This window comes from Manacus vitellinus, unplaced genomic scaffold (genome assembly GCF_001715985.3).
Source record: "Manacus vitellinus isolate BGI_N305 unplaced genomic scaffold, ASM171598v3 scaffold_10_pilon, whole genome shotgun sequence".
NCBI lineage: Eukaryota > Metazoa > Chordata > Aves > Passeriformes > Pipridae > Manacus > Manacus vitellinus.
The window spans coordinates 8,814,581-8,841,638 of record NW_021938838.1 but is presented as its reverse complement, the minus strand read 5'-3'; positions in this window follow the sequence as shown (position 1 = coordinate 8,841,638).

Here is a 27,058-nt window from a genome sequence, read left to right as displayed (position 1 = left end):
GCTCAGGACCTGCTCTCCTGACTTCACAGTATGATCAAGGTTAGAAGAGACCTTCAAGATCATTCACCTGTTGGTGCTGGCACGCTCACGGGTGTACAAGGGTTTGGGGCAGGATGAGCCCTGACCTGGGAGAAAGGTACAGGGCTGAGGATTTAATCCCTTTGTACCTCAGTCACCCAATCCATAAAACAGGGATAATAACACTCACTAATCTCAGAAGGCTTTAATTGATTATTTGTTAAGATCATCAAGAACTTAGCAGGAAGGCTTTAAAGATCTGCAAAGTCTATTAGTTATTTTATCATTGTCATTGCTGACAAATTGTATGACTATCCTCCGCTTCCTTTGTGCCCTCTAGATCAGGAAGGTTCGAGGTGGACTTTGTGTCTTCCTGCTTGATCACCCTGAAGCCACAATCAGCTGAAGTCTTGGGATATTATTACAATAAACAAGCAGAGCTTTTAGAGTAAATTCTTCAGCCCAAGGTTTCTGTCTTTCTGTTTATCTCACTGTTATGGAGAGAAAATGAAACAAATCTGGCAGAGCCCCACGCTGCAGCTCATGATGAGAAGTGAGGAGGTGCTGCACTGAAACGAGTGCGGCGAGGGGAAGGCAAAGTCCAGCGGTGGAGATCCAACCACGGCCCCCAGAGAATCTTAATGAGGCATCGCCATAAAAACCCATGGCTGTTTATCACTGCTAACACCACGACAATTGCATGTTTATTAATGTAATATATGGAATCATATTCAAACCATATGTTTGTCTACACATGGGTTCACTGATTTGTTTTCTTTAAATCACTTGACCCAAACTTCAGTGTAACCACACTGTAATAATTTTCATCCCTTAAGCTCAAAGTCTCGTTAAAGTACCGACCAGGCAAGTTGCCTGTCCAAGTTATGGACAGCCTGAGAAAGGAGTTTACCAGCTTTTTTGGGAACTTCTTCCAGTGGCTAACTGGTTTCATTAACACAGCTGTGCCATACTCCCCGTTGGGGTTTTGGCGATTAGAAGCTGAGCCCACTGCTCCCAAAAAGGGCTGACTTCTCTAAAATGCTTCAGGTGGCTCCACACATTCCTAATTTTTGCATTTTTTAGACCCAAAGGATGAGCAACTGTTGCTTGTAAGTAAAGTCAGCCTGAAGCCTGAAGCAGGACTATTTTGATGCTCTAGAGTGAAGATTTTTCATGGAATCATAGAATCATGGAATGGTTTGGGTGGGAAGGGACCTTAAAGCTCATCAAGTCCCACCCCCTGCCATGGGGGTCCCACCTCATCCAGTCCCACCCACCTTCCACTATCCCAGGATGCTCCAACCTAGCCTTGGACACTTCCAGGGATGGGGAAGCCACAGCTTCTCTGGAAAACCTGTGCCAGGGGCCGCACCACCCTTGCAGAGAAGAATTTTTGCATGATTCTGGCAATATGTGGTCACACCTGAAAGATTAACTTGTCTAACACGAGTAAAGGCAGATACTTCATGGCTGGTGTACTAGGAAGATTTACCCTAATTCACAACTAATCTGTTCACCTCGGGGATCCCAAGTTGCCCAGGCCATGGGCAGCCAGCCGGGGCGATGGCGGGGCCGTGCCGGGGCGGGCGACGTTTGCCTGTACCCGGATAAACCCGGACGGACACGGGCAGGGAACAGCTCATTTCGTTATGGCCTCGGGACACTGAGCTGCAATCGCTCTAACAGGAAGGGGAAAGTTATTGAGCCACAAGCTTTCTCTCAGATGGTTTTCTCTTCAGAAGTTTACTTTACCTCCCAAATTAAATTTTTTGGTAATATTCAATACCTTTTTTTAAAAAAAACACATTAAGTTGTAGCAGTGTGTCCACAGTTATTTATTACCTGCCTTGTGGTCTGAACAAATATGATTTTGTTATTCCATGTTGTCAATAGAAAAAGCACATATGGTTTTGGTTGACAAAATTATGATAAAATTCACTGTATCCTAAAAAATGATTGAAAAGTTTGCAGATGGTTTCTGGGCATACTAGGGAGGGGGAGGATTGAATTTCAACAAAAGACGTGCCAAATTTTTTTCTCTTCTTACTGTTCACCCTGTTTCCACATCCCAGCTTTTTCCTTATTAGATACGAGGGCAGAGCAGGTATCTAGCCCAGAACTCATCTGTTTCTCTTTAGCTTTTGGCATTCCATCACACTTGGTCATGTTCACATGATGTTATACCCAGGTTCCTTCACAGATAAACACGAAATGACATCATAAGTTTCAAGTCACAAACAGCAAAATCCAATTAATGGTAATCTAAAGAGTTTTGCACACCAAAAATTTCATGTTTGCCGAATACTCGTGATCTGAAGGCTTTCAGTCATTCTAAATCTTATCTTCTTTTTTGTTTTTTTTAAAAACTAAGTTCTGTTCTTCTCAGTTCCTTGACTTCCCAAGGAACAAAAAATTGGGGAGAGGGCCAGAACTGCCAGCCCAGATCAGAGATTATCTCATTTGGCTTGAACTGATAACACCCTTTTCCTCGGTGCTGCTCACACAGTCAAGGCAAGCCCTTCCCTGGCTTTGCTGCAGCTGCTCGTGGAGCTTTTGTATGTTCTGTAAAACAAAAGCCCCGGGTGAGCTCCACTCTGTGCATTTCATCTCCTGACCATCTGTACAAAGAGATTTCACCTGTCATTGGGGAAACACATTTTTCTTCTACTTTGTCTTTCTGGGGGAAATATTTATTTAACTTTCTGCTCGTCCCTGAAGGCTGTGGTGAGTGGAGCCCCGTGAACGTTCCGGTTGGGTGGGCTGGCAGTGGGACAGACCCCCGGGTGCTGATGGGAGCAGGGGCTGAAAGCTGCAGGATGGAGATTTTGAATTAACCCCTGTGCACTGGGACCAACTTGCTTTGCTAAAACAACTGCTGGGGAGCACCTCTCACCTTCTCATGCTTTCCAGTAATTTGGGAACAGACTTCGACTTGTCATGGACGTTTTTCTCTCCGTGACGCTCATGGTAGTTGATGATCTGTTACATCAACACCTCTAACAGCTGTTCATACCGTGCTGTGCACACTCCACGTGGTGACCAGCATGGGCTGGAACAACAGAAACCTGGGCAGCAGAGTCTGCTTTCCCTGGGAGAGGGTGGAAGGACAGTGTCCTTTCTTTGTCTGAACAAGAGGTGAGCTCTGAACTCCGTCCCTGCTCTTTCATTTGAGCCATGTTAGTGATGGATAACCCAGAATACTCAGAATTTATATCACTTGCCAGAATAGTCCCACCTCTGCCAAGTCTGTCAGTGCCCTTCAGTAGCTGTCATCCTGCCTGCCCGGCATGTCCAGGGGGCACCAAGGCAGCCTGGAGCAGATGGATAATTATTGAGGGAAGAACATCTGGAAGGTGTCACTGGAGTGTTAGTAGCTCTCCCTGTCTATGAGCCATGCCCAAACATGTCGATAAATTTCCCAACATGGAACTCATTTTTTCTAACAGGATACATGTGGAAGTTCATGTTTCAGCAGTGGCCAGAAGTGGCTCTTTTCTTCTTCAAAAAGGTTTGTGACCTCTTCTCCAAGCTACTGTAATGTGATTTATTTGGGACTCCCTTCAGAGAGCACTCACACACCACACTGGGACATAGCACAGGAGCACAGGCTCTCAGCTCTGAGGCAATGGGAGCTGTGCTCCATGACCTGCACCCTCTGCCCATGAGCCCAGAGCACAGGGAACACTGGCACAGGGCTGCTCCACACCGGGGTCCCTGTGTCTTGTGGTCCATGTGTCCTGTGCCACCAGGACAGGCAGCGCAGGCCAGGCTGGGCAAGGATGGCAAAACTCCAGGTGCAGAGCAAGGCAAGAGTGCAGGACACAATGGAGGGATGTTTCCCATCCCGTATCTGCACCCAGCAGCAGCAGCCAGCTCTGGGCACTCTCTGTGCTCCATAAACATCTGGGACATGAAGGAAAACAGGACGTGTGCCTGGTGTGGGATCAGTCACAAAAACACAAGTAAAACAGTGTCTGTGCCTCCTCCCTAGAGCTGCTTCCATCCTGGCGGGGATCTCCGGGACACGGAGGGTTACAGACCAACTCAAACAGCTCTGCGACCTTTGACATGAACTCAAAAATGTCCAAGGATCATCCAGCTGTGACTGTTCAGTCAAAGGATCCCTGTCCTATGGCACTGACACACCCTGTGTAGGTAACAATTGCACTGGGGAAAGGAAAAATTTTGCAAAGCCCTGAGCACTGACTGAGGACCGAGATGCTCTCCCTGCATGCCTGCTTCCAGTAGAGAATCAAATTTTATCTACAGCTATTTCTCACTCAAGATCTCTCCAAGCACGTATTAAAATAATCAGTTTAACGATCACAGTGACCCCACTCAAATGCAGCAGCTGGAAGATCCCCAGCAACAACTCAAACAACATCCCTGCAGAACACAGCACACCATGTGTATCCCACCACCACACCTCCAAAGGTACCTTCTCAGAGGGACCAAGGGAGCAGCTTGGACAGACAGCAACGTGCTTTGATGCCTTGTCTGAGCTGCCACCCTCTGTCCAAGGCCCTGAGGGGCAGGGTCAGCACTGCATCACTGCAGGTCCTTGATAGGACACTTAAACCTCTAACCCACCAGTGCAGAGGGAAGAATTCTACCCAATAAACCTTCCTGACATGCAATAAAGTAACACATTTATTTACTTGCTTGAACCCACCAATGTGCTGTTCATTTCGGTGATTGATAGAATTGGGTTATAATAAGCATACTTTATTATTGAAAAATTTAATTTAAGGTTTAAACATAAAACAAATGGTATTTTCAAATCTATTTTAATGGAGACTATCAAAACCATTCCATTGCCATAAGGGAAAAATTCTGTCTCCATATCTGTTATGTATATATGCATAAAATCTTCAGCCTACAAGTCGGAGTCGCCTGTCCTTCTATCAATCCATCATTCTGAAAATAGAACACAGAAAGCCTTATTTTTTCACTTAATTTTCATTAGATTCTTGAGGGAATTAAAATAACACAATAATGGGCAAATGCTGCCACTACAAATCCAAATGACAGCAATGAATCTACTTACAGACAGAATTCGGCCAAAACTCTGGCTTGGGGTGCCAAGTACAGAGCAGACACCCATAGAAGTACACTTGGAGCTCGAGTTTTTCAGGTAGGTAAATAATACACTTTAATTCCAGAGAGGAATATGCATTCCTTTAATGATGCCGGGGTTTGGGCATGGTCTTTCAGCCCCATCCTCTCAGCTGAGGGGTTGGAAGACATCTCTACCCTGCTGGTGGCTCTTGAAAGGTTCACCTGAAAGGCTCCCCTGAGGGGCAGCCCCAGCTGTGGCCACACCTTGAGCTAAAAGCACTCAGAGCACCACCGACTCAGCAAAGCCTCCGCAGTCGGGGAAAACATCTGCCCACAGCTGGCCCCACTCTCCTCAAGCCCCTGCTCTAGTCTTGTCCCACTGCTGTTTATTTGTGGACATAGGCAAAACATGTTTTAAATTTGAATACATTTAAATAAAACACCGTGTGGCTGCTGCCTTGTTGTCAAGGAGTGTTTAAGTTCAGCTTCAGCCACGCACTCAAGTTCGGGGAGGGAATGTTCTCATTCACGCTTCCCTTACATTTTCTTACAGCACCTCAAACCACAGCAGCACAGGAAAAGCACAAGGTGTCTGCTGGATTCTTGTTGGATAATTTTTAAATTATTTAAATTATGGTCTGTATTTTAATGGGGTTTGCCCACTGCCCTACTAAGTCAACAGCTCCATCTCCTCGGCAAGTCAGACCCTTGGCACATTTTGCATTGTTGCAGAGAAGAGATTTATCTTTTGCAATGACTTATTCTTTCCCTGGATGTTCCTTTGCTGCAGGTCTATTGTTTCAGGGGAAAGCAAATGTATTCCTTCAGCAGGTTTGTGCCTTCAGTGGAATTTGTGTAAGGAGGTTCCACTGCACAAACACAAAAAGCCCTAATAGATGCGGGCTGGGGCTGCCGCACGCCGGCACATGTCAGGTTTGATGACTGATGGTACTTACACAGATTTACACAACAAAAAGTACATTAAAAGGACGTTAAGATTGTGAGCCAATGTCACAAAAGCATGGAAATTCACATTTCAGGATTTAAACTTCCAATATTGACATGGAATGCTGAATACTAAAACAGGCTTCCATTAGAGTGAAGGCACTGAATAATTTTTAATCTGGACTATTAATTTCCTGAAATTTGTTGTTCTCTCTGCCTCTTAAGGCTTTCACATTTTTAATTAACTTTTTGTTGTGTCCTTGTCTTGTTAATTTCTGAGTTGCTCCTCCAGTATAATTACATAATATATGCAGCACATGTGATAGCTTAATTGGAAACGTTAACCACAATATGAACAGAAATCATAAAAAGCTTCATGAAACTTTGAGAGTAAATGTTTCTACAGCTTTAGTGAGTTTATAACTGGTTGTTTCCAGTATTATTCTCTTAATAAAAACAATTATACCTAATGCCAGTCCAGCCTGGAGTAAAATTAGGAATAAGGAGAGGAATAATTAGTACCTACAGAATCCCCATCACCGCGGTGTTATTGGTTTCAGGTGGAAAAACAGATTTAGGATCAGGCAGCAACATTAACCCCCCTCCTGTCTTTGATCCCCTGACCCCCTCCCCCTGGGTCTGGCGTTATTCTTACAAACCCCTTTTGGATCCAAACCTTTCAGATGTTGAATTTCTCTTAGGAGATGGGGAGCACTAAAATAAATGAGAACCGAAGGTGCTTAGAAACGTGCGCAGCCCGAAGGATGTGAACTTAAAAACAGGACAGTAAATTGTATTTTGGTATTTTTTTATAGCATTCAAAAAGATTATTCCCAAGTTTATGCCAGGCCTTATCCTGCTGTCAGTTCTTCCAGGCTATTTTACAAGCTTTCCAAGGAAAAGCGTGAGCAAACCCAACGTGCTGTAACCTTAACTCGCAGCCTCGCTGCAGGAATATGCAAGTTAAACCACTGGATAAAAAAATCTCCCCTGACTATTTGCTCCACTGTGGAAAGGGGCTGGGACAGAGGGAGGGAGAGGAGGACTGGGAGGAAGGCACAGTTCAATGAGACAAAGCAGAAACTGCTATTTTGAATACAATTTATGTTTGCTAATTCCATTTCTGTCTCTCCAGAAGTGAGGCTCCATCTTACAGCACACTGCAGCCATTTCCCCTTCACCAAGAAGGAACAGAAAATAGGATTCTTCCTCGAATAAACTAGAATATTGGTTCAAGTGCTGACGAGAGAAAAGCAATGGCTAATGGATGATTAAGGCCAATATCAACTTAAAAAGAGTAATTTTCTTAATATCTCAAGACAAGTCTGTAATTCCAGGGCCAAAGGAGCTGCCTGTCTCCAGAAACGCTCCCACATTTCAGTGTTAAATTGGGATGGCAATACACCAGCTCTGGATAGGCCTGTTATTGCAAAATACAATCATTTGTTGGGTTCCATGTTTGCTGAATTTGCTTTCCTGCCTGCAGTGACTTCACTAAGGATGAGCACAAAAAATATCTCCCATTGCCTTGTCATGTCCCTGGATATTCCTTATCAGACACTCCTAAAACGGGTTTGAGAATCGAGGAGAAGACAATTTCTACTTAGGGAAGTTGTCTAAGGGTTATCTCCGGTGGTTGAGCATTTTTCTCCCCACTAGAGAGCAAAAAGAAAAATGAGTTGGTGAAAGAAATTGTTTTACTTCTCATAGTCAAAACCACACGCACTGAAGTTTGGACACAAGACAATCCAAAATGTGACAGAAGAGAGCCAGACTCTCCAACTAGACTATCTCACCACCATACAGCCCCATTTACCTGCAGGGTTCCTGGGAACCCCCTGCCCCGAGCAGCTCTCAGAGCTAAAGCGATTAAGGGGGTTGAAATTTAGGGTTATACTGAGAAATCGGTTTCAGCCTCTCTTCTGACTAAAGACGGCGTTACTGCAACAGTGGCAGGTGCTCCTCATGCTGAACTTCAGCAAAAGACCACTACCAGTAACTCTAAAAGCCATGTTTTAGCTCCCAGATTGTTATGGCAGGACACGAGGGTGTCTCCTCACTGCCCAGCCCCGAGCCCAGCTCCTTTTCTGCACCTCCTCTGTGCACTGGCGGCAGACACCAAGTCGTCCTCCCCTGTGAGGCTGAGAAGGGCACTTTATTCCTTCCAGGTGTCCTGCCCTGCTTTATTTATGGGCTCACTTTCTCCCCTAGTGCGAGAAACCCAAGCTTTTAGCCAGCTGGGAAGGATTGGCAAGACACATTTGGAAGGGGAAAAAAATTAGCAATGCTTTTTTCTCCCCAACCTTTGCTCACCTTATCAGCGGGGAATTTTCCAGAGTACTTAAATAAGCCTCGGCATCTGCCCCCCGAGCAGTGATGCACGAGGGCTTAGGAAAAACTTCCCATGAGGAATGAGAAGGAAGCCAGACTGGTATTTCTGTTCTCCAGGGCTTTGGTAAAATCACAGTGAGCCCAGGGGCCATCATGTCTCTCACAGGCCTGATAAAGTCACTCCTGTTCCCAAGCCGGTGTGGCAGGGACAGAGAGGAGAGGACCCTGTGCAACACCACAGCAAACAAAAATGACATCCAACAGCTCCCACTTCTGCCCCGAAGCCCAGTGACCCCTCCAGCTGGATGCATCTTGTTTTTCAAATGGAAATGGCACATCAGAAAGAACCGGTTGTGTGTCACCAGCAGCTCCTCCAGCTGTAAACTCACACACCCAGCAGCAAGGGATCATGTTTTTGCTGGAAAAGCAAACTCGGGCACAGAGGATGTGTTGCAGAAGCTTCATGAAGCCCAGGACCCCTGTGGGACCAAACCCAGGCGAACTTCAGCGGTGTGGGATGGAGCCCACGGGGCCTGTCCCCGCTGAGCTCCTGCCCTTGGGCTCTCACTCATTGGAAAGGTGACGTGGGAAATGTGCCAGGAGCTCAGTTTTGAAACACACAAGCATTAAGACCCTGGAAAAGTTGTTTCTTGACAGAAAATTAATCTTGGGTTTATCAAAATGAAGTGTCAGACACCTTTACGCAGATGTGAGAGAGATCCTACCCTGCTTGGTTAATGGCAGGTTATTCCTTTTCTTACGCTGTCAACTATTGTTACTGATTGTTAATAGCATTAATATTTCCATCACTTATTTATTTTATTATTTTATTAATCCCATTCAGGTTTACCATTGCCAGCATATGAACTGTAAATAGCAATAATAATGCCATCAAGGTTAATATCAGTGATGCTGAAGGGTATTATGTAAAACACAGGCTGTGAGCGGCAGCGAGACAGGCGCCTATAAAACCTGCCCGCGCTGGCGGGGGGTGGGTTAAACAAAGGTCTCGCGCAGATTTACGGAATTGCGTTATCTTCTGGAAGAGGTGAAGATTTAATACCCAAAGCCTCCTTTAAATTTCCTGTAATGTTCCTTTCTATCCCCCGACTGTAAAAATACAGCCAGAGACATCCGTAAGGAACGGCGTTTTTAGCTTAAATTATTAAAAGTCTAATAGTGGTTTCAGTTTGCTTCTAAAAGCAAAGGCGGTGGCAACAGACAGTTTGTCGCCTTTTAAATCCTGATCTGCAGGTGTTGGGGTGACTCCAGGCAGTGCAAGGGAAAGGTCTGAAAGACAGTACAGGACAAACAAAATCATAGATGTCCCCTGAAAGCCAAATGCCAGGTGGGAAGGGGGAGGTGGCCCACCAGGGGACTGTGATGAGTGAGACACCCCCTGTGCAGCCATGGGGAGGTTTCTGGACACTGTTCCCAAACAATTCCAGGGCATTTCAAACCTAGGGTGGCCCTGCACCATCAGGTGTTTGTTCATGGCGCGTTGTTTATCGAGAGGAGCAGCGATCCCATCAGCATTACCACACCTGCAGGATTTATTCCCTCAGAAATAAAAATAAATCTGCTACCTAAGGGCTTATCAGCAATTAAAAGCCCAAAATATCTTTATGCAGATGACCACTCTCACAACTGGAACGCCCACAGCCCCGTGAGGGTCCTACATGTTCATCACTATCATATCCAGGTAACCCAGCACGTTGGTGCCCCTCTTCCCATGGGTGACTCTGGGGCCAAGGCAGGGACAGCAGAGGAGAACCTCCAGGGACATCCCTGTTACAAACCTGGCAACCCCAGGAAATATTTGCTAATGTTGCTTTGGAAAAAAAGGGGCTAAAAGATATTAAAGAATGAGAACTTGAATCCCATAGGAATTCCAGGAGAGTACAGGAGGCACTGAAAACAGGACCTGAGGGAAATGTGGGGAAAGGGCTCTGTTTGCCCCTCTGAGATGGATTTCTGGAGATAAAGAACACCTTGGCTTCCTGCACTCACCAGTGGGACTGAGTACTCACACCACTGGATCTGGGAGGAATTGGTAAAGGAGCTGGAGCTATAAAACACCTTTCTGCTCCCTTTTCAGGGATGCTGCTGCAGAGGGTGCAGAGTCTGCCAGAGGAGGGAATGAAAAAGGATGCTTGCCATGGAGGAAGGCTTCATCCTGCAGTGGGAAGTGGCCCGTCCACACAGACCCTCCTTTCTTTGTTACATCTGCCTTGCCTTGAAGAATTAAATTAGATATACAAGGGGGAAAGAGAGAAGGAGAGGGGGAGAGAAGGAGAGAGGGAGGGCAAGAGAGGGAGGGAGGGAGAGAGCAGAAAAAAGGCTCAGGCAAGAATATATTTTCTATGTCTGGATAAGGGGAAGGATTCGAGGTAATTGCTTGCTTTTCTCATTGTTCTCAGCTGCCAAGCAGAGATTCATAGAGTGTCTGCAAAGATCTCTCTCTTTTTTCTTTTCCTTCTAATTCTTCACCCCCCCAAACCCCCATCTGCCCCGATCCCTATCCCTCCCCTTCCTCCTGCTTATTCCACCCTAGGAGAAAAAAAAAAAAAAGTAATTTGTCTGTTTTATTTATGATGCAATGAAGGTATGCTGAACGCATCGGGATAACCTGACACTGGTCAAACTATCTGTCAGCAAAGAAGAACTGCCTTCATACTCCAGCGAGTGCATAATTTAACCATTTCTCTCCCGGAGGCCAACGCCAGCCCATCCATTCCCAACACGAGGGTTTGTCACTGCTCCCTCCACAATCAAACCTGGGGTTGTTGGCAAAAACCAGCATTTGACATGTTTTCAATCAACCCTTTATCTTCTCATTTTCGCTAGTCATATACAGATTGTCTGCATGTAATAAAACTTCTCCTTGGAAAAACAGAAAATGATTTGAGATATTCAGATGAAAGCCAGGTCCCAAAACAAGATGGAACACACAAATCTGCCAGCTAGGAAACCAATTCAGGATGGATTTAGGACCCAGATAGAGCCAGACAATTGGATGCTGAGTATGGGGGAGAAATAGTAATGCCTCAGGTCTGAGAGAAGTACATCTAATCCCTTCCTCCTTGATGCACGGGGAGCAACGGCGTCAGCTCAGGGAGAAAATGCAACCCAACCACTGAGCAGGACAAGAGGGAAATGGGAGCTAAAGGAGGGAGAAAGCCAGAGGGAACAGGAGAAAATATTAGCAAATAATATTCCAAAAGATCTGAAATGTGAACCAGAAATAAAAAATAAAAAAAAAAATAAATAAAATTAACTGCATAAGGTTTTTCTTCTTAATTTAAAATAACCCAACCAAACAAAAATAATCCACACAAGCACTGTTGAAATGGGATGGAGAAGAAGGAAAGGAATTATTAGTTTGGATCCCACCATTTTAAATTAGTCCCAATATTTTGTATCACTCCCTACAGGCAGAGGAGAACCGTGCGTGACCACACTGGCCAAGCCAGGAGCCGAAGGGCCATTTTCCAGCACGGACTATGCTGGTGGTTCCCATCCCACCAAGTGGACCCAGGGATTCCCAGGCAGCTCCCCGTGTCCCTGCAGCTGAGCCATGAGTGAGGGCAGCTCCTGGTAGGAGACAGGAAAAGCCACGGTGAGTTTGACCAGATTTCTGATACCACCACAGAACACAACCCACAGGATCCAGCCCCGGAGCGCGGTCCCCGCAGCGGGAAGCCCTGCCAGGCACGAGAGTCCGGGGGCCGAGCACATCGACAGCATCCTGATGGTTAATAAACGACAGGAGAAAGTATAAAATAAATAAGAGGAGATTTTGCCCTCTAATGCGATGCGTGCAACAGGGATCAGGGCAGGACTCCAGGAAATGAGGGGTTTGACGAATAGCTGCTGCTCGGGATCTTATTTATTCCCGATACACCCCAGCCCTGGCCGTCGCAATCAGGAAAAGATTTTATGAATGGGAATATCTATAGCAAGAGGGAATGTGAAATGGAAGGGAGATAATAGGAAGGGTCGGGTCAAAGCCAAGAGGCGTTTCCCGGGCCAGGCAGTGACAGCGGCCACCGCAGGACACCCGGGGGCCACCGTCCGGGGCCACTGTCCCGGCCCCACTGCTCACACGGATCCGTTCGGGAAGCAGGGGTTGCAGAATTAAATTCTGGGTTTATTCTGCAACCCTGAGAAACCAGCAACTCGAATTCACATATATTTTCCTTTGTGAGATTATTTAGGAGTCAATTGTTACAGCTATTTGTGCACTTACCTATAAATATACAAGTACGAAACACACATTAGGATAAAAACAAATATATTTGGCAAAACATAAAAATAAAGACATAATTTGGATATGGGGAATCAATTTATAAAAGAAGAGATTCTGTAGCAGATCTATCAAAAACAGGCATACGGTGCTGTTTCTCCTGTCATTCAGGAAATCCCACATCCACACAAAAATGATGAACATTCATGTTTTTCACACAAAAATTGCTCCTTAGTAATTAGTATATTTGGGAATAAAAAGGAAGTCCTTTTTACTTCCTTGTTCACCTTTATTTTTTCACTATGGAATGAAGAAATACGATGAAATTACAACAAGCAGCCACACTCCTTTTCATTCACAACCATTTTAAATATTAAAATACAAGTAGAGATCAATCCAGCAGGCTCAGACTTTATTGCCAAATTACAACTAAAATCAAAATTAGTTAAAACAATTTCATTTTGTTAAGAAAAAGCTACAAGACTGAAATATTCTGTGCCTGCTTTTAAGTTGAACCAGTTTTTAAGGCTGAGTCACAAACCTGTGAACAGGACGCTCATACCTGGAACAGTCGCGTTAATTTAAAGGCAGGAGCCCCAGTAACATCGTCCTAATTCCAAACAGGGTCATCTCCTCAAATCCACAGCTAAAACCTGCTAGAATAAAATTGTGAGCCTTTTCAACAGACAGGAGCTGCACAGCCCTGAACCCTGATTTCTGTTCGGGATTTGGAGTGTTCATAATTTGTGTTTGCCAAACCAGCCGGGTTATTCCAGCGGGGAGATGGGATCGGTTTTCCGCCTGCCCAAGGCTCCTACAGAAACCTGACAACCCTCCTCCAGGAGCCCCTCATTAAGGAACTGCTCTGCCATTTTGGGGTTGCTTCTTTTTCACCTGACTCAGCCCCGCAGAGCCCAAACACACGTTTAAAAATGGACTGAAATGTCCCCCCCAAAAAATTTGTTATTAACAATAATTCTCCTATCCCTCCTCCCCAAAACGTTGAGCACGAATGTGCTGATAGGAGGGAATTTACTCAAATCAGTAATATTTTAATCAGGGACTTAGAGCAAATGAAAATCATACTTTGTAAAAATCACACTCTGTAACTGTAATTTCTGTTTGTAAAAACATATTTTGTAAAAAATCCTACTGGGTAAAATAAAAGAACTCCCATTCCATTTCAAAACTCTGAAATTTTAAAAGAAAAGTAGAAAACATTTGCAAAGAAAAAAACCAAACCACAAATTAAAAAGACTAAAACAGGTCTAAGCCAAAAGAAACTTTAAAAATAAAATCACAATTCTCATCAACAATGTAAAAATTCTGTGGATCACGGACTTCTGCGATCCCCAGACCTACATTTTCAGAGCTGGCTCTGAGGATATTTTTGTTTACGTGCTCCTTTGGTGTAATAAAAGCAAATAATAAAATGCAAGTGCTATTAACTGGAACGCATCCGTCAGGGTTTTTCCACCTCGGATGAGTGACGTGCATAGACAGTGCCTGACCATTTCTTCCCAGGTTTAAAATAACCCTAAACAATTTCTATAATCTGTTTTCAAGGGCAGCTTCTTGGTAATATGAGATTTTTTTTCCACAAACTCCAGAATACTTAATTCCTAAACTGTTTTATCGTTTGGCTGCTGAGTATTTATTTCTCAGAGATGCTTTTCATTTTATTTCCTTTGCTGAGCTCTTTGTAAGTCTGTCCCTTTCCCATATATAAGCATGGAAGGAGCACATGGAATAAATGCTGCTTCCCAACACTGTGAGAGCCCACGCTTGGGGCTGCAGACCAGCAATAGTTCCCTGCATTTGCCCCACTCTGCCAGCCTTTCCCTTTCTGAGACGGTGCTTTAATTAAGGATTTTGTCTCTCTCAGCCCCACTGCTATTAGATTTTAACCCAGCCATGCAGCCTTTCCTTTTTCCACTCTTTTTTATGATTCCTGTTACTGCAGCTCCCGACCCGCCGCGTCCCTCCAGCCGCTCGCTCCCCACATTGGATTTTTTCCTCCTTAAATCTCGGGCTCTTCCCGCTGGCCTCGTGCACTACCAGGGAATCATTTGCTTTCATAATTTACATTTTTTTCTCTCCATCTCTCCGGGTTTGGCAGGGGATGCTATGGACACAGCCTCACTGCGGGTGCTGTTCGTGGATGGCGAGTGCCCTCTGCAGGAAAACACCCCCAGCCAGGAAAAACCCTTGGAAAGCAGCAAAAAAAGGAGCAAAGAACTCCTGCTTGATTATGGTTTTCAGTCATTTAATTCTTACACAGCCCATCAGCGCTGCCAGAGCCCTGAGCTGAATTCTCCCAAGCCACTCCATCCCTCCCAGCCCCACTCTGGCCCATTCCATACGGAACCAGATCCAAGAAGAATTTTCGTTTACCAGGTAACATTTTCTGTCAGGCTCTAAAATCCCTGCCACGTATTTCAGAGTGCAGACATGCAGGATTCCTGCTTCTCCTGCAGCAGAGCTGTGGCAGGATGAAATTTTTATTAGTTTTTCCCCAAAATAAGCTCTTCAGGAAATTCCAAATCAAGTCCTGGTCAGACACCTGTCCGGAACAATGGTCCTCACTGCGTGTGCCCTGAGCACTGTGATTTTTAAACAGCAGATTCTGATTAGGTTTTATACATACCTTGATAAAATCAATGCAAAACACTGGCCAGGGGAAAGCTCAAGTAGCAGATTTAAATAAATAAAAAAAAGGTAATAACAATAATAATAATAATTTAAAAACTCAACAAAGAGAACACTTTTAAGGCAGGTCTCTAACCAGAGAAAGCTTTAAACCAGGGAAATCTGAGGTCTCCTGGAAGCCTTTTAACCAAAGGCCAGGTCCCACACTGGGACTCATTGGCCCTGCCCAGCCATGATTCCCAACCCCAGCCATGAGTCCCATCCCCAGCCATGAGTCCCATCCCCAGCCAGGATTTCTATCCCCAAACGCAGCTGTGTGTCTTGTGGAAGAGGGTGGGATTAGGAAAAGCACCCTTCTCTAAAGGGAAAGCATTTCAAAAGACGTCATGAAATGCGAATTTCCTTGTCCTTTCCAAGAGATAATACAGCCTGAGCAGCACAATAGGCATCGCTCACCGTGCCATGGGCAGACTCCCAGGCTCCTTTCCCTGTCTCCCCCTTTTTTAAGGATATCACTTATGCAAACCTTACCCGGCCTCTGCCTCAAGATTTTATATCAGAGCAGCAGGGGGGCTGATGAAGTGCTCATTTTTTTACATCAGTCTTATAAATTGCTCTCCCCATTAATTGTTTCCATGGAAACAATGCATTTGGCTTGGATGGGGATCCTGAAAAATTTTTAATGGGATTCTTAAAAATGTGCAGGAGGTGGGTGGGGGTAGAGGAGGTGCTCTCAAATACCCTCAAAAGAGATCTAGCCCAAGTTCTACCAACATGTGCCGTTAATTGCTTGTGGCCCAAAGCTGCTGAGCCCGGAGTCAGTCAGGAACTGAAAACATTATTCAAATGACCAGGGAAAAAAAAGCCCCAAAAGGGCAAGTACAGATTACGTGACAGCAGAGACGAGAATTTCCAAACACCTCCTGGCAAAACACAGCCATGAGACCATGACCAAATAACAATTCTTTAATGTCACAGCCTTAACTAATAATTTAAGCATGAGCAGTCCTTGATAACCCATCAGATCCTCCAGCGGCTGCGGTGCTCGCGCGGAGCCACGTGCTGACAGGGACAGCAGCAGCGACACGGCCCCGCACACCCACCTTCCCCTTCTCCGCTCTTCTTACGCCTGAGAGGATTTTTCTTCTAATTTTTTTTTTTCCCCAGCAGGGAAAGTATTTGTATTACAGGGTATGAAACTAGTCCAACATGCAAGCTTATTTAATTTGGAAAATGTGTGGCTAAATGCCACTTGTTATGGGATTAGTTAACAGCTGCAAGTCTGCTACTGTGGAAAGAATTTTTTTCACAAAAAAAAAAAAAAAAAAGGAAAGAAAAGGATTTAACTGAGAGCTGCTATGTGCTGTCTCCCAACTTTCTGTGTGGATTTTCATGTTCCATGGGGTGTCTGTGAGGTTGTCCTCACTGCCCTGTCAGCTGCAGCCATCCACAAGTACATTAACTCCTCCTGAGTAGCTCCAAGCACGAGCAGTGAGCCTGGAGCCCAGCTCTGGAGCTGCCCGACGAGTCCAGAGCAGCCAGCCCAGCCCCACAGAGGGACGAGCACCAGCAGCAGCTCCCGCCACCCCTTGGCTCCAGTCACAGATACCCACAAGCATCGGGTTACTGGCAGCTCTCAGGTTATACCTCCAGCTAATCCCGCAGTGCAGACAGGCTCTAAATTACTTGTTAAAAATCCTGTCCTCGTCCTGAGTGTCCTCTGGTGTCCTCTACCACTAAGTGCTGCTAATGAAGGAACAGATCATCTTTAACACATCAGTCACACAAGCCAAACCCACTAGTCACTCTATTTTGCATGACCTTCCTTCCTGACCTCTAAGAGATATTTCCATGAAGATGCCAAGAAGCAGGTTCCTAGACCATAACTTGCTCCCCCCTTCCCAAAGTGCTTCTCATTAGTATCCTGTTGCTGTTCTCTTTCCTGCTTAGGAACACCTTATCTTAGTATCATGGAATGGTTTGGGTTGGAAGGGACCTTAAAGCTGATCCCATTCCACCCCCTGCCATGGGCAGGGACACCTTTCACTAGACCAGGTTGCTCAGAGCCCCATCCAACCTGACCTTGAACATTTCCAAGGATGGGGCAGCCACAGCTTCTCTGGAGCCAAAGCCCTTTGTCAGTTGGGTATTAACCATGAAATGGGTGTTTGGTCCCAGGCTCAAAGAAGGACATGGAGCCACTCCAGAAGTTGAGAGGAGCAGCCACTTCCCGGGAAGAAGCCACCAAAAATCCTCACCTGGGGGAGGTGTGAGGATGAGGATGGCTGGGAGGGGAGGAAGCACGCTGCCAAGCACAGCAGAGGCTGCTCAGATGGTGTCACTTCCCATTCCAGCTCTGCATCTCTCTGCTGTTCAACCTCCAGCACAACAGTCTGAAATGTTTTCACAGCAAAGGCCATAAGGAGGAGATCAAATCCATTTGTCACACCCTATGACAGGTGTGGCCCAAATTGTCTTTGTGGAAGATGTATCTTAGTGGATCTACTGCTCTGGAGGGCAGGAGGCTCTCAGGCCTAGCTCTGGGCACAAGATGCTCAGGCACCCCGGGGACCCACAGCAGGGAGAGGGACAAGGGGGTCAGCATCAAACCCCTGAAAAATTGCCTGTGCCTGTAGCTGTCCCAGACCACTCACATCTGAGCAGAAGGCAATGTGTGCCTGCTTCACTCTAGCCTTTGGGGGCTTTTCCCAGCTCCAGGACCTCTGGAAGTCCATCTCTATACCTCAGAGCCTCTAACAGAAACCACAAACCGTGCGTTCTTCAGGAACAACTTGAAGAAAGTGCTTTGCAGCCTGTCCCTGAAGCAGAGGAGAGCCTGCCCAAGGCCTGCACCCACAGGACCTGGTGTATCGGCTCCAGCCAGTCTCTGCAGAACTGGTGCTAACTGTATTCCATCCGAAATTTGGTTTAAATCCTGCATTTGTTCCCATAATTTAGAAACAATACAAAGATAGTGACTTCACATGGCAGGAAATTCTCTCTAGCTGTTTCTTTTGGACACCGTAAGCCGAGTGCTTTCATGTCACACGCACACACATGATCACCCTGGGCTGACACACACCCCACAATTACTCGGACACAGATGGATGCTACATGGCATTTTTCTGCTGCAAGTGATACCCTGAAAGGGGGAGGAGGGAGGTAATTGGGAGCAAGTTTCTTAAAATCACATTTCTGTTACACCAGTGCCAATTCCTTGACCCCAGCCTGAGTCAATGGGCATCTGCTTGGCTCAACCGAGACCTGAGTGCACAGAAGGAGCTTTTCCTCCTTGCAGATCGACAAAGCTGATGTCACAGCCAGGTTCCTCTGTGGCTGCACTCCTGGAAAGGGAGCGAGAGCAGGGTGATGGGGTGGGGGGGCTCCAGTACAGCCCCCTGGTCTCAGCCATGTGCAGGCAGAGGCTGCACCTACAGTTTTATGCTGAACGGCCCCAAAGGACTTGCAACGCTGGTACTTGATGTGTGGCTTGTGCTGAGACAAGATACCAGCAGAGGGGCTGGGAAGACCTTGAAAAGATCTTTAAAAAGCGCTGGAGATAAAAGCTACAAATACCCTTTTTAAGTGTATCAATATCACTCGCAGTGATGAGCAGCAAAGCAGCACAGGATTCCTGCTACTTAACAGGGCTGTGTAAGCTGAACTTGCCATTTTGGTGAACAAATATAACCCCCCTCAAAAAATCTAAACTAAGTGGGGATTTCTAACTCGTTTGAGCAAGTGAGGCTCCGACAGCTCCGTGTGAGTTTGTCAGGTGAGCACTCCCATCCTGTGCTCCCGGGTACAGTCTCCACGCAGCACAGACACCGAGACACACAGTCCCTTTCCTGCAAAGCACGTCAAAACTTCCGGCACCTCCGCTGGGACCTGCAGATGCTCCAAGTGGAAAGCAGCATGCACAAGAAAGCTATAATTTCCTTATTTCCTTTATCTTAAAAGGGCCCAGACTGGATAAATTCTGGTTTTCACGATGCTACAGCAAAATTTTCCTTTTCTGCTATTCCCTTTTAAAAGCAACAGAATGAAAATGCTTGTTTCCAAAGCTGGAGGTTTGCAGCCGCCCTCCCCAGGGCGGCTGGGTAAGATTTTTCCATTCATCCACATTTAAAGCCGGGTCCACTTTAAGAGAAACAAGCAAGAATTGGGTTTTACCATTTCAGAAATGAAAGGTATTTACCCTCAAGACAGTGAAAGATCTTTTAAACCTTGCTGATGCAAGGGAGGAAATGGGAAGTTTACAAAAGTAAAGCTCTGGCTCTGCACACACAGCCCTGCTCCTCCCCGCGTGTGGAGCTCACTGAAATCAGTATGGTTTCTCCCTAGCAGAGCCGCACATAAACGCTTCCATATTTGAATCTTTTATCAATGCTAAATTTGCTTTTGAGAAAGAAAACATTCTTCACAGCAAATTCAAAGTTTGTACAGTTTAAAAATTATTTTCATAGAATTGCGGAATGGTTTGGGTTGGAGGAACCTTAAGGTTCATCTCATTCCACCCCCTGTCATGGGCAGGGACACCTTCCACTATCCCAGGTTGCTCCAAGCCCCATCCAACCTGGCCTGGAACACTTCCAGGGATGGGGCAGCCACAGTTTCTCTGGCCAACCTGTGCCAGGGCCTCACCACCCTCACAGGAAGAATTTCTCCCCAATATCCCATCTAACCCTGCCCTCTGGCAGTGGGAAGCCACTGCCCCTTGTCCTGGCACTCCAGGCCCTTGTAAATAGTCTCTCTCCATCTTTCCTGTCAGGAACTGGAAGTACCCTTCAGGTACTGGAAGGCCACAATTAGGTCTCCCCAAAGCTTCTCTTCTCCAGGATGAACAATCCCAATTCTCTCAGCCTTTCCTCATAGGAAAGGAGAGATGCTCCATTCCTCTAATCATCTCGGTGACCCTCTTTTCTCCTACCTCATGAAGCCACACAAAGCAAATCCCCTCACCAGAAAAAATGAGAGCTATTTGCTAGAGCCCTGATAATGTTTAAAAATATATAGTCAAACATCATGCTAAGTGGAGGCCTGATAAAGTAAAGTCCATCTCTTACGCTAACCTTCAAGGTAAAATTAATAATTAATTAGTAAAGCCAGGACATGGAATGATTGCTATCAATATTTTAATACTTTTACTGCTAATTTCATTCTCCCTCCATAATCTGCTGCTGAAAAAGCAGGAGAGCTGCTTGTGTGCTTTCAGTGCAGTGCCTGGCTTGGGGATCAGCACTGGAGGAGCAATGTCACCCACCAGTGTGCCCCAAATTCCTGCTGCAAGAAACCAAACCCAACCTCCACGTTTTGTCACATGCATCCGGCACGCTCCAGCCTTCCATGGCATCCGCTCCAAGCCAGGGCTGCCCCCCGCCAGGCAAAACCAGGAGGGTTTTATGAAGATAAGCAAAATGAAACCAAAAACTTCCCCAAGCATTAGAAATATCTATTCCCTCTCCTGAGTCCGAGCAAGGAAAACTTTGGCCCAAGAGGAAAAATGCTGGGAAAGTTGTGAGGGGGTGAATCCAGGTGGTGCTGGGGCCCAGGAGTGGGGGGCAGGTGGGTGGGCGAAGGAGGAGAGGTGAGTGCTGCCCTCGCTACTGGAAACCGAAGTGTGTCCTGCCTGTTTTATTTACTCTTTATTAGTCTAATGAGGCTGTTTCCTGGGAGTTTAATTACCATAATAGAGACAATTCCTTTCTTAACCCTCTTTACAGCCTGGAAGAGAAAGAGCCTCTGACAGAGGAACGTGGAACACACGAGCCGCAGCAACGCCCGTGTTTGGATCAGCCCCAGCACAGCCCCAACACCTCGGACACGTGGCCACAACCCCCCCCGGGGGGTCCCAGCCGTGGGGGGGTCCCTGCAGGGCTCCACTGCCCACCCTCGCCCACTGCCCCGTGAACTGCCGGCTGGGAACACAGAGCTCTGCTGCGGAAAAATTAAGAGCACATGATTAATGCTACATAAAATGTGTGGGTTCCCAGCCCTTTGAAATCGTACCTCTTCATCATTTCCATTTACAGTTTACTAATGAAATTAGATATGGTAAAGGGTTCCTTTCTTTTTTTTTTTTTCCCTTAAATTAACTGTACATTTTTTTAGAGTTAAATCAACATATTTTCCATTCCATATTCAGCAAGAAATCAGAAAATTAAATGTGGGGTTTTTTTTCTGGTGCTGCTAAGAGATATTTCCCTGGTGTTGCCATAATACATACAATGATTTACTGTATTAGACTTACACGTCTGTTACTCTGCACAACAGATACAACAGAGCTGACTAGAACAAGGTAAAGAGGCAGCAAGGATGAAAAGCACCAGATCTAAGAGGAGAAAACCCAGGCTCTGAAAGCAACAGCAGAGCTGTGCTCACCCAACCACAAGGCTCTCCCAGCCCACTTCATCCGCTCCTACACGATCCAGACAACACCCTGCAAAAGCAATTGCTAAACCCAGAATAAACTCGTGCCAGAGTCCAAAATCCAAAACAACACAAAATCCTCATCTAATTTTCTTCTAATTCAGCCTCAGTGCCCCCCCCCTCAGGGGAGGGACAAGGCAACAAGTTCATTAGAAGTCCTGTTTCCTGGGCACCAGGGTATTGATGACCCAAAGCCATTAAATCATCACTGTGAGGCCAGAGACAAGGGTCACGTTGGTGTGACACAACCACTGTGTCCAGGTGTGTTACACACACACACACACACACACACACTGTGCCCCATGTGTTACAGGTGCACTGTCCATGTGAATTAACACATGCTCTGTGCCCAGGTGTGTTACACACTCCTTGTGCCCACTGGAGCCCCAGCTCGCCCCCTTCCAGGAGCAGCTCTCCAGCACTGCTGGCCTCTGGGACCGCTCCCTGAGCATCGTCCAGGGACCATCAGGAAGGAATTCTCCACTTCAGATACCACTCTTTAAAAATGTAGGTTTTTGTGTTTACACAGCTGACACCTTAACTAACATTGGAACTGTAAAATGCAGGTGAAATGAAATAACTAAAGGCATTTCCCCGAGGTTCTGATCACAGAGTTGCCCCTGGAGCAAAGGGATTTGGGAACCTCGTGTTCCCATGCCACAGGTTTAGATGAACGCTCTGTTCTGTGGAGCAGTTTGAAGATTCGGGCTTGGCAGCAAGAAACTGCACTCTCACTAAAATTCATCCATGGATATCCCCTTTGAACGCTTCCCGGATGGTTATTTTCACTAACATTGTGTTTATTAGCAGAACAGAGGGAGGACTGTAAAGCAGGAGCACGGGCGAGTTTGATTTCCAGGCAGTGATGAATGGCGGGGGAGGCCAGGTCACCCGGCTGCAACATCAAAGGGGCGACTGAACCAGCAGCACACTTGAAGTTAGTTAAAATGCCATCACCATTTTCTGCGTTTTGCTTTTTTCTTACATTTAAAGAAATTATATTGCCTAGTTCTGGCCTCAGCCATTATTTCCTGGGCTCTGATGATACCCAGGACTCCATAAAGGCATTACCTGCTGGCACACCAAGGACCAGCCACCCATTTGAATTGTGATACAACACGCTCCTGCCCTCCCCATGTCACTGAAAGACCTGCAACACTGCGTTTCATGCAATTTGCCACGGGCCTGCCCCATCCTAAGGCACCAGGATTAAACTACCAAGGAATTCCTGTGGATCTGGGTCCTTTTAGGCTAAAACTGGCCAGCTTCTTTTAGAGCTCTGCAGGGCCAGCCTTGCCCCTGCCCCTCTTTTCTGTCAACAGAGAGTAAGGAACCACATGCTCTTGGGGTGGCACATGGCAAGAGGGGCGAGTTCTAAAGCCTTGGAGCTGAACCAGATACAGGTTGAGGAAATAAAATTGTGCACTAAGTGCAAACTTACAGTTACCAAAGGTAAATGCAGACTCAAACTGACTCATAAGAGCAAGACATCCCAGACTGTTTTGGGTTGGAAGGGACCTTAAAGATCAAGAGGGTTCCAACCTCCCTGCCACGGGCATGGACACCTTCCACTAGACCAGGTTGCTCCGAGCCCCATCCAACCTGGCCTTGGACACTTCCAGGCAGGGCAGCCACAGCTCCTCTGGGGAACCTGTGCCAGGGCCTCACCACCCTCACAGGAAGGATTTCTCCCCAGTATCCCATCTAACCCTGCCCTATCAATATGTGCATTCAATATAGTTATTCAATAATTAATACAGGTATGGAATGAACCAGACCCTCAACCAAAGGCTTGGTATACTCGGACAGAAAGCAGTAGAATCTGTGGGAAGTCACACACACCTACCAGCAGCGGCTCCTGCGGGCCGGGCCCGCCGCCGGCTCCTCAATCAGCAACCGTTCAGCATGGCTTGGGCTGCTCCCGCGTTGTCCTTCCAGGAGGAATTCGCCTTACCTGGAGAAACGGACCCATCCCTGAGGCGCCCATCCCGTATTTCATTACTTTCAGGCAGGGAATGTCGGTGGTATTTGTACCCAACGGGGTCACGGCGAGGTCCGGACCGCGCCGAACCCGCTCTTGGCACCGGACCGGTTCGGGCCGCCGGAGCGCTGCGCGCGACCCCCCAGCCCTGCGCGTGCTCGCGCGGGGCTACCAGGGGGCAACCTCGGGCCGGGGAGGCGGCGGGGCCGGGCCGGGGCACACCGCGGCCGGGCACACCGCGGCCGGGGCACACCCGGCTGGGGCGGCGCGACGACAGAAACACGCAGCGCGAGTGACAGCCCCCGGCCCGGGCCGCGCCTGCGGAGGGAGGGCGGCATCGCCCCGGGCTGTAACTGTGCGCATGGCCCGGCTGAGCCCGGGCACGGCTGGCCTGGGGGCTACAGGGACACGTGCGACCCACGTGTGACACCGCTCAGAACCAGGGCAGCGGGCCCCTGAGCAGAGGGGCAGGGCGAGAAGAAGCTCGACTCTCTCCCCAGTAAATTCTACCTACTTTTCACACAGAGAAAGAAAGAAACAAGTTTTTAAAAACTAAGCCTCCCCTAAAGTTGCTTTGGGTGTCCCAGAATCCCAGAGTGGTTTGAGTGGGAAGGGCCCTCAAAGAGCATCTGGTTCCACCCCCTGCCATGGGTAGGGACACCTTCCACTATCCCAGGTTGCTCCAAGCCCCGTTCAGCCTGGCCTTGGATACTTCCAGGGATGGGGCAGCCACAGCTTCTCTGGGCAACCTGTGCCAGGGCCTCACCACCTTCACAAGGAAGAATTACTTCCCAGTATCCAATCTAACCCTGCCCTCTGGCAGTGGGAAGCCATTCCATTGTCCTGGCACTGCAGGCCTTGTCCAAAGTCCCTCTCCAGCTCTCTTGGAGCCCTTTTAGGCACTGGAAGGGGCTCTAAGGTCTCCCCAGAGCCCATCCCAAAACCAGGCTAGGTTCTTCCCAAGCGCTCCACTTCACAGCAGGTTTCGGAGCACAGCACAGGGTACAACACAGGGATGTTGACTCCCTGTGGATCACAAGCTTCCACAGATCACACGGAGAACACACCAAGTCTAGAAGACGCACCCAGGCCATGGCGTGATGCTGAGCAGGACATTCCTGCCGTCAGGCTTTCCTAAATTGTCTCTGGGTAAACAACCTAAAATTGGCCTCTCCACTCTGACGTACACCAGCCTGTTTCCATGGGCATTTTGCCTGGGCAAAGAACCCAGGCCTTTGTCCCAGATTTTTATCCATGCAATTACATATATTTATCCAGGCTGGTCCAGCCTGACCCAGGATTGCCAGGGCCTGGCCCTGCCTGCGCAGCGGCACCTTCCCCCCTTTTCCTCCCTCTCTGCAGAGACAACAATTCCATTGCCACTGTGTTCATCCAGCATTGTCTTATCAAACAGAGGGGGGGACAATATTGATCCTTTTCTCTGATTTTAAAAAGAGGATGAGGGGGGAAAAAAAGGAAAAAAAAAAAAAAAAAAAAAAAAAAACAAGAAGGGGGAAGTGGACAAAGAGAGGTGAAATCAAACCCCAGAGCAACAAAGGAGAAAAACCAGGTGGAAGACGGGAATTGTTTTCTGAAGGCGAGCTAAGTGGAGAATTGAAACGAGGGAGGCTCCGGGAGAGGACCGAGGGATGAAAGGGAGCAAGGGTAAGAAACACAAGGGCTAGATAAGTCTGAAAATGGCTAGAAAGAACAAGGGAGAGAGGAGACAAGAATGGAAACCTCTGATGTTGGCAGGAAATGTTGTGATTCTAAAGATGAAACAACTTGTGGGGAAAGAAATTGGGAACAAAATCCCCCTGTGTATTTCCTGGGGTTGAACTGGAGCAACAAATGAAGCACGGCAGGGACGGCTCCCGGACAGCACCGGGCAGGAATGAGGCAGAACAGCGTCCTCTGAAGGGAACTGGTGTTAGGAAATTACATCCTTGCACAAGGCCGGGAGCTTCCCAAGCCTGCTCCAGCTGCAGATGTGGCTCAAACCCCTGAGCAGGAGGCCCATTCCCTGTGGCAGGACTATATATTCTATGGCTCTAAGGGTATTGCCATAAAGGGAGTAAGGAGAAATGGGGCAGGAGAGATCCTTAAAACTTCCAAACTAATTTGAGACAAGTAATAAGGGACATACATGGCGTTCAGGAAGAGAAACCCGACAGCTTTCTTACTTATCTAGGAAATGATTACAGAAATGTTTATGGTGTGTTTTTCACTGTCCCCTGCATGCTGGGGGCTCCAGTTCCTCTGGACAGACGCCAGCACGTTAGGAAAAAAATGCTGGGGAGAGGGAAGGAATAGATTTACTAGAAAAAACCTGCATTCCTTCCAACCTTTCTGCAGCTTCTTAAAAACATACAAAAAGCCTCCTTCAAGCAGCTCAGTGCCATACCAATTTCCTGTGTAGACCTGGATATTAGTATATGTTTTTCTGTGTCTCCAAAGTTTCCCAAGTTACCTAATGCATGCTCAGCATGGAGCATTTTTAAATGAGTTAGTCTTTATTGAATTATGATTTCCAGCAGTCACTAATAACAAAATTCAAATTGCTCCAGCAGACGAGGATTTGAAGAATGCTGAGAAGAAACTGAGTTTTTAAGAGACTCTAGAAGAGCCACCCACTGCTTGTGTATAGTAACCGTGAGCCTCTCGATGGAATACTTCAAATAGTTAATTAGATTTGCTAAAAAAATAATAAAAAATCAGTCATTAAGCATTCCCACTCTGGAGACACTGGATAAAGGCTGTTCCTGGCGCACCTACAGCTCCAGCAAATGTGGAGCTAAAAATTATTTTTTTCTTAAATAAGGTTTCAGGTTTTCCTCACACTGCCCCTGCAGTGGGCACGATGCAATTAGCAACACATCTGAAGGGGAAAGAGGAACTTTTATTCCATTAGGACTTCTTTTTTACCTCGGGAATTTCTTCTGGCTGCTAAAGAGGTGTTTTTCAAGCAAGGAATAATAGGGAGGCTCAGAGCCCATCCACAGCACACGGGGCTGGGAGCTGCAGCTCACCTGCAAACTGAATTTGCTCTATTTTGTTAACCATTTATTTTGTCTTTACTGGCTGTTCAAAGGGAAGTGTGATAATCCCACTGTTCCTCACTCGCTCAGCAGGGAGTTTAATCTAATAAAGCTATTACAGCCGAATGGATTAAAGCAACGTGAAGCATTAGTAATTTGAGGAGCAGTTAAAGAATGTTAACGCTGAGACTCTGCGCGGATTCTTCTCCAAACACGATCCCAGAGATGAAAGCAGAGCTCCTACTCAATATGTCATTTTTCAGGCACAAAATTTAATTCTTTCAGCCTCCTCATCCAGATGTTTATAGCGAGGAGCAAGAGGCTGCCCATTACTGAACAACTGCTGAAACCAGAGGCTGCCCT